Source organism: Halichoerus grypus, chromosome 8 (genome assembly GCF_964656455.1).
Source record: "Halichoerus grypus chromosome 8, mHalGry1.hap1.1, whole genome shotgun sequence".
Taxonomy (NCBI): domain Eukaryota; kingdom Metazoa; phylum Chordata; class Mammalia; order Carnivora; family Phocidae; genus Halichoerus; species Halichoerus grypus.
In genome coordinates, this window is record NC_135719.1 from 139764765 (window position 1) to 139771881 (window position 7117).

Consider the following 7117-nt stretch of genomic DNA (forward strand, 5'->3'; position numbering starts at 1 on the left):
GGATCATGACCTGAGCCGAAGGCAGTCGCTTAACCAACTGAGCCACCCAGGCGCCCTTTCTTATAGTAGTTCTATTCAATATGCTCAGCTACTTGCTCTCAGCTTCTCCTACTTAACCATGAGACAGGAACAACGCTGTGAGATGCACTTTAACATAAAGGTATTATTCTGTTGTCCTTACGTTCTTTCCAAACGGGACTATAAACTCCCTTCTACCACCCTGTCACTTCTTCTAATCTTTGTTTCTCAAAATAAGGACTCTACTCTCCTTATCTTTATTTCTTCATTCTCTATTTACTCTTCAAATTCATTCATATTTGACTTCCATCCTTATCATCTTGCTTATATTGTGTTTGCTGAGATCAATGACCTCCTATCCTAACCAAAGCCAGGACACCCTTAACCAGCTCCTATTTTCCAGATCCCTCTGACTCATTTGAAATAGATTTCTCTCCTGATTAAAACTCTTTCCTCTCCAGGCTCCTATGAACTACTAGATTTTCCTCCTTCTTTCCTGACTTCTCCTCACTCTCCACGGCTGTCTCTCTACATCACTTAAATGTTGGTGTTTCCCATCCTTGGTCTTCTCTTCTCACTCTATTTACTTGAGTGATTTCTTCCACTCCCACAGGACTAATGACCGCAAACCCACCATGCTTCTAACATTTATAACTCTTGACTTCAGAAAATCCCAATACTAACACATCTGCCAACCAAACAGGTCTGCCAGCCGTCCTACAAGAACCTTACTCCTTTTCTCTCAACCTGAATTAATCTGGTTCCTTTTTTTAAAGATTTTATCCATTGAGACAGAGAGCGCCCATGTGCTCTCTCTCTCCATATGTTAGCTTTATTCATGAATACAATGATAATTCAAGTGGAGCCAATACAAGAGATACTTTTGAAATATTTTTCTTGAAGGGTTTAAAGAAACACAAATTTTTAAGAAGACTTTTTCCTCCAGTTATGAAGGTAACTCACAGCCATTGACAAAAACTACAAAATACAAGAGATAAAAGGTAAATCTGCAATTCCAGCTCTCAAGGGCAAGCAATATTAACATTTCCTTCCAGAAGAAGCAGTTTTTAACCACAATAAAGTTACATATCAAAATATTAAATCAGTAAATAGGGAGTGTTGTTGTTAACTCAATGTCTTCCAGGCTACTTTTTACAATATTAATCAGGGAAAAAAAAAAATTCTACTATAAGCTTACCTGGAGTAAGAATCAGAATAATATTCTAAAAACCAAAGCAATCCTTTCACATGCTGTATTTTAAGTATTCTAAAGGAATCCATGTTTTTGGCTTGGCATCTATCTTGCCTATATCTGGACGTCTATCTGGGTGCAATATACCCCACAAATCAGCCATGCCGTTTCCCTTTATTTAAAGGAAGGGACAGCAAAGGAGGAGGAAGAAAAAAAAAAAAAATTGGAAGAGACAGAAGCCAAATCTAAAATCAAGCTGAGTGTACAATTCGTGTTTTGCAAAAACCATAGGGAAGTACCATTGTCACACCCCTTCTCTGCTTCTAAAAGTTTCAGGAACATCACAGATAAAAGATACTCAGCGAACCTGTTCTTATCCGACTCTCCATCTTTGCCCAGAGCCCCGCCGGACTAGGGTCTCCCCTCCCTGCGGTCGGGGGCTCCAATTGAACAGACCCCGGCAGGGCGGGGGCCCGGTCTCGCGCCCCCCCCCCACGTTACGGCCCCCCCCCCGCCCCGCCCACGGTGAACCCGGCCGTCGAGGGGCCCCAAACCTGCCCAGGGCTCCCGAGAGCAGGCGTCGCTGAGGAGACCCGGGAACGGTCCCCGGGGCCCCCCAACCCAGACGGTATTTCTAAAGAGTTACAGGAGATGAAAACCCATACAGAACAGTACGCCCGGTGAGGCTGGGGGCGAGAAGCTCCTCTGCTGGGGCAGGGGCCGCTCTCGCACCGCACCCCCGCCCTCCGCGCGCCCGACCCCGAGGCCCGAGACAGCTGCGGCGCCAGGCCCGCGCCACGCTGCGCGCCCGGCAGCGGCCCCACGGCGCACCTGAGCCCGCGGCCCCCTCCCCGCCACAGACCTGCCGCCCGGCCGCCCTGCGCGGGGTCTCCACGTGCGGCTCCCCGGGCGCCCCCGCTCCACGCCGCGCTGAGCCGGCGCCGGTTACCTCCTGCCCCGCAGCGGCCACTCCGCCGTGGCCTCCCGCGGGAGGCGGGCCCCCGGTCACCTCGCGCGGCCGCGCCCTGAGACCCCGCCTCCGGTCCCTCCGAGTCCGCCCCGCCCCCCCGGAGGTGCGCGCCGAGGGGCGGGGCGGGGCGGGGCGGGGCGGGGCGGGGCCGCCCCGCCGATTACCTGAGCGCGCTGGGCTGGCGCCCTCGGCTTCTCCCGTCTCGCCACTCCCAGCCCCTGCTCTGGGCTGCGCCCTCTGGCAAGATCTAACTCGGAGCCAGGCAGAGTTGGGAGTGCATTGAGAGGTCAGAAGGGAGATTAAAAACGAAGAGAGGTATAGGAGGAAAGTTACTGGCCTGATGAACTTCTTTGTATAGGGAGGATGGAGCGGTCTTTCTTGCCAGAGGGGTGGCTGCACCCTTTTCTTGGAAACAGAAGAACCTTTTCTAAGCTGCCTTGTATTTGTTACCTAAGAATCAGCCTGCTTCTCTTCACTTTTGTGGCTTTACACCTACTACCACCTTGCCAGCGATTGGTATGTTGGAAGGAATCCTAAAGGCATCTGCTACAGTGCCCTGGCCCCCCATATTACGCTGGAATCCCCTCTAGCGCCCTGACAAGGAGTGGGATGGCCCTTTTATGCTTCCCGTGCTGGGAATCTCAACACTGTTCTTAGAAAGTTGTTGAGTGACTTCCTAGATGATCTGTTGAATGGCTCAGCTTTTGAATGGCTGATGAGGTATAAATTGAAATTACTCTCCTTGAGGGTCACGACACACTTACAGACCTAAGAACTGTGTTTTACTTGGTATCATCCTGTAGTTCCCAAATTTATTTGACCTGAAGTGTGGCAGGCCAAAATATGCCACTTTGGCATAACGGTTTTTTTTTTTTTTTTTTTTAAGTTAAAAGCACTTGAGAAACAGCAGATACAAGATCGCTCTGACCTTCCTTTTTCTTCCTGAAAACAGAAGATGAAACTCCCAAACGAAACACGTCGTCCCTGTACCAGGAGACAAGAAACATTCTTATCGCCAGAGACAGGGAGTCGAGGACAAAGGAAATCAATACACACAAACCTTCCTAGTCACTTCACCATTAACTGCCTCAGCTCAAGCCCCTTTTTCACTATTTACGACCCTTTGTCCAACTTAGTGTGTAAGTGTTCAGCTCTAACTGCTTTTGATCTCCGTTTTCCTACAAGGGCTGCTGTGCAGCATGTAAAACACTGTATGCTTTGCTCTTCTTAATCTATGTCAATTTAATTCTCAGCCCCAGCCAGAAACCCTAAAAGGGTGGTGGTAAAGTTTTGCTTCCCCTACACACCACACACTGTCTTCTTAAGAAATGCCTGTCGCCATCCTGGGCCATTAATGTTTCGATGCACACAGTTTGATAAACACTGCTTGAAAGCCCTCGTACATTCACCTTCGATAATTTCTCTGTGACAAATGTTTGCAAAGTCCTGTACTGTTTACACAAAGCTCTCACATGAGTCATCTCATTGAACCCTCACAATTATGAGGTAACTGTTATTATCCTTGTTTTACAGTTGAAAATACTGAGTCAAACAAATAGTGGTTGCCCAAGTATAGAGTCAAGATTGATTCTGGACTTCAGACTCCAAAGCTCTTAAATATATATTATATAAAACATGTGTGTGCACATATATGTATATATACGTATATGATGTGCTGTACTTAAAGGTCAAATGAGAGAGCAAATATATATATTTTCTCTGACACTTTGTATTAGAAAAACTCAGTTTTCCACCTGTTGTAGGGGAAAACCCAGTTCTTTCCTCCTGTGTTTCTCTTGCCCCTGTACCTTCTTGACTCCTCATACAAAACACTTTCATTCTGACATTTCTGGTCTCCAACTGTGTGAAGGTTTTTCCCCACACCACGTAATTCTCTGCAACACCAGCTAGATGTCCTACAATTCAACTCAATTCTGACATTACTTCCCAGAGAGAGCATCAGATCCCACAGGTGAAGGGCTCAGTCCCATAAGACTGCCTCCCTGCACTGCCCCCCCTCCAACATCACATGCCAGCCAAAAGCCCAGGTTATCATCTGTGCTTCTGACCAACCAACCATAGATCAGAGGTTCCAATGACGCCCCCCCCCCTTCCTTGGGTTCAATTCATTTGTGAGAGCATCTCACAGAACTCAGGGAAATGCTTACTTAATTTTACCAGTTTATCAAAGGATATGATAAAGGATACAGATGAACAGCCAGATGAAAAGATATATAAGGCAAGGTCTGGGAGGGTCCTGAACACAGGAGCTTCTGTCCCCATGGAGCTGGGGTGTATCACCCTTCCAGTGTGGATATCTTTGCCAACCTGGAAGCTCCCCAACCCCTGCACTATTGGGAAGCTTCCTCACATTGGCATGATCACTTACTAACCCCATTTCCAGCCACTCTCCCCTCTTAGGAGGACGGGGCGGGGGGTAGGTAGGAAATTCTGAGTTTCTAATCATGGCTTGGTCTTTCTGGTGACTGGCCCTCATCCAGGAGCCCACATAGAGTCACCTCACAAGAACAAAAGATGCTCCTAGTGCTCTTATCGCTTGGAAATTTCCATGAGTTTTAGGAGCGCTCAGCTAGGAACCAGGGGCAGAGATCAATATTTATTTTCTATTATCTCACACCCTTAAATAGAGCCAATCCTTGGCTAGCAACCTCCAGATGCATGTGTTAGTTCTCAAGGTCAAGGACCTTTACCTATCTTTTACTCTCCTGGGGCACCTGACATCATAGTGCAGGGCACAAAAGTGTCCGTCACTCGAATGTGCTGAATGAACGAAGAATGAGTGAATGTGTGAATGCTCAGTAATACTTATTAAACTAGACTGAGAACTTGGTTCCCTAACTGAACAATCTTAACAACCGCCTCACTGATGGAGGAGTCCCAAGAGAAAGCACTCCCTGAATTGTTCTTAGTTTCAGTCCATCTTCCATCTAAAAAGTCTTTCTTAGAAGAATCCACTCCTGGGCGCCTGGGTGGCTCAGTTGGTTGAGCAACTGCCTTCGGCTCAGGTCATGATCCTGGAGTCCCTGGATCGAGTCCCACATCGGGCTCCCTGCTCAGCAGGGAGTCTGCTTCTCCCTCTGATCCTCCCCCTCTCATGCTCTCTGTCTCCCATTCTCTCTCTCAGGTAAATAAATAAAATCTTTAAAAAAAAAAAAAAAAAAAAAAAGAAGAATCCACTCCTATTGACAGATAGAGTTCTTTGAAACAATGAAACCATTCCCTTTGTTTTCCTTGAAATGGGCCTTCTTCCTGTTCCGCTTTCAGAGGCAAAAGGCTACATTGATAGGGATGGAGGATACTGTACACCTTTCTTTGTGTCCTTCCGTTTAAACTCTTCCCATAAAGTGTTGCAACATTCCGAGTGGCTTTTTTGTGTTGATTTTTAATGTTAAATATGTTTTTAATGTTTAATGTCTTTTATTCGTTGGAGCAGATCTGAGGAGAAAAATATCATCGGGTTGACGCTGATAACACTGCTGCTTAGATTTTGCTATCCCTATTCTTTCATTTGATAGAGATAAATCACTTAATCCCTGTCCTAATCCCTTTTCATTCATCCTTCCTTCAGTGCAGTTCACAAATGCTTGGTGACTCGGTCCAGCCCTACCTCTTAGCCTCACCTCCCACTACCCCCACCACACATTTTTGACCTTCTGAATTAATTGCTATTCCCTAAATTGCCAAATTTGCACTTCTGTTCCCCTGACCTCTATTTTATAGGTCATCCGTTGACAAATGCATGTTCATTCAGCTGAAGTATCACCTCTTCTGGAAGGTGAAACTTCATAACACCCATCCCAGAGTGAATTAGGTACCCTACCTCAGCCTTCCCACCACCATGCATCCATATCTCTGTCATGGCCCCTACACAATAATTGTAATTGTTGGCTTCTTTTCCCTCTTCCTACTAAACTCATTCTATGTGAGTTACCAATAGACAGGAATTATGACTTCCCGAGCACCTAGCACAGTACCTGCCACATAGAAGGCCCTCAAATATTTGTGGAATGAATGAGAAAAGAAAAATCTTTAAAAGAATATGAACTCTTAGAGCACTCATGAAAAAATTTCACAAATATAAATGGTCATTTGGATAGAAAGGGGTAGCAGACAGATTTTCTGCCCTAGAAAACAGAAGGCTGTACATAGTTATTCATTTGTTCTTTCATGTGCTTATGCAACTAACAATCTTGAGTACCCATGGTGTACCGGGAAGTCCTGAGCACTTGCTTCAGAGGGAAGTGACCTTTCAGCAGAGCCATAAATGCTCACCAAACTTTCATTCCTTTTCCTGAACATAAAGCTAAACTACTTTGTCCATTCCCCCATACATGTGGCCAGTTCTCACTGATGGAATTTGAGCAGAGGTAGAATTTCACTTCTGGGTCTAGGCAATTAAGAACTGGTGAGTCTTTTCCCCACTCTCTCCTTCTTCCCATTCTTTGACTACCTTAGACCATTGCTAAAGCTGAAAATGCAACCAGATGGAAGTCCAGGTCCCTGATTGACTTCAAAGAACAAGGCTCCCACCACCACCCACTAATCTTGACTGGATTATGGGCGCCTGGGTGGCGCAGTCATTAAGCGTCTGCCTTCGGCTCAGGTCATGATCCCAGGGTCCTGGGATCGAGCCCCGCATCGGGCTCCCTGCTTGGCGAGAAGCCTGCTTCTCCCTCTCCCACTCTCCCTGCTTGTGTTCCCTCTCTCGCTGTGTCACTCTCTGTTAAAAAATAAATAAAATCTTTAAAAAAAAAAATCTTGACTGGATTGTGATGTAAGTGAAAAATAAACTTTATGGTATGAACTACTAACATTTGTGGATTTTTCCCCCCCCGCAGGTAGCTTTATATACCCTGATTAACACGGTCATAAATGATGGCATATAGATTAAGACACTAGAAAATTGTTGTCTCCTG

General features: G+C 46.2%; 1 protein-coding gene across 3 annotated transcripts in view; it reads right to left on the reverse strand.

Annotated features, from left to right (window-relative positions):
* The window catches only part of TC2N (tandem C2 domains, nuclear), a 41860-nt gene extending 39613 nt beyond the window's left edge, over positions 1-2247 (reverse strand). For 2 of the 3 annotated variants that reach the window (XM_078054114.1, XM_078054113.1), the window contains exon 1: positions 2073-2206. The gene's annotated coding sequence lies outside the window, so the exon portion shown is untranslated. Of the gene's footprint in view, positions 1-2072 lie in introns of all 3 variants that reach the window. The other variant, XM_036097508.2, reaches the window with a different exon arrangement.
* Positions 2248-7117: the final 4870 nt, after the last annotated feature.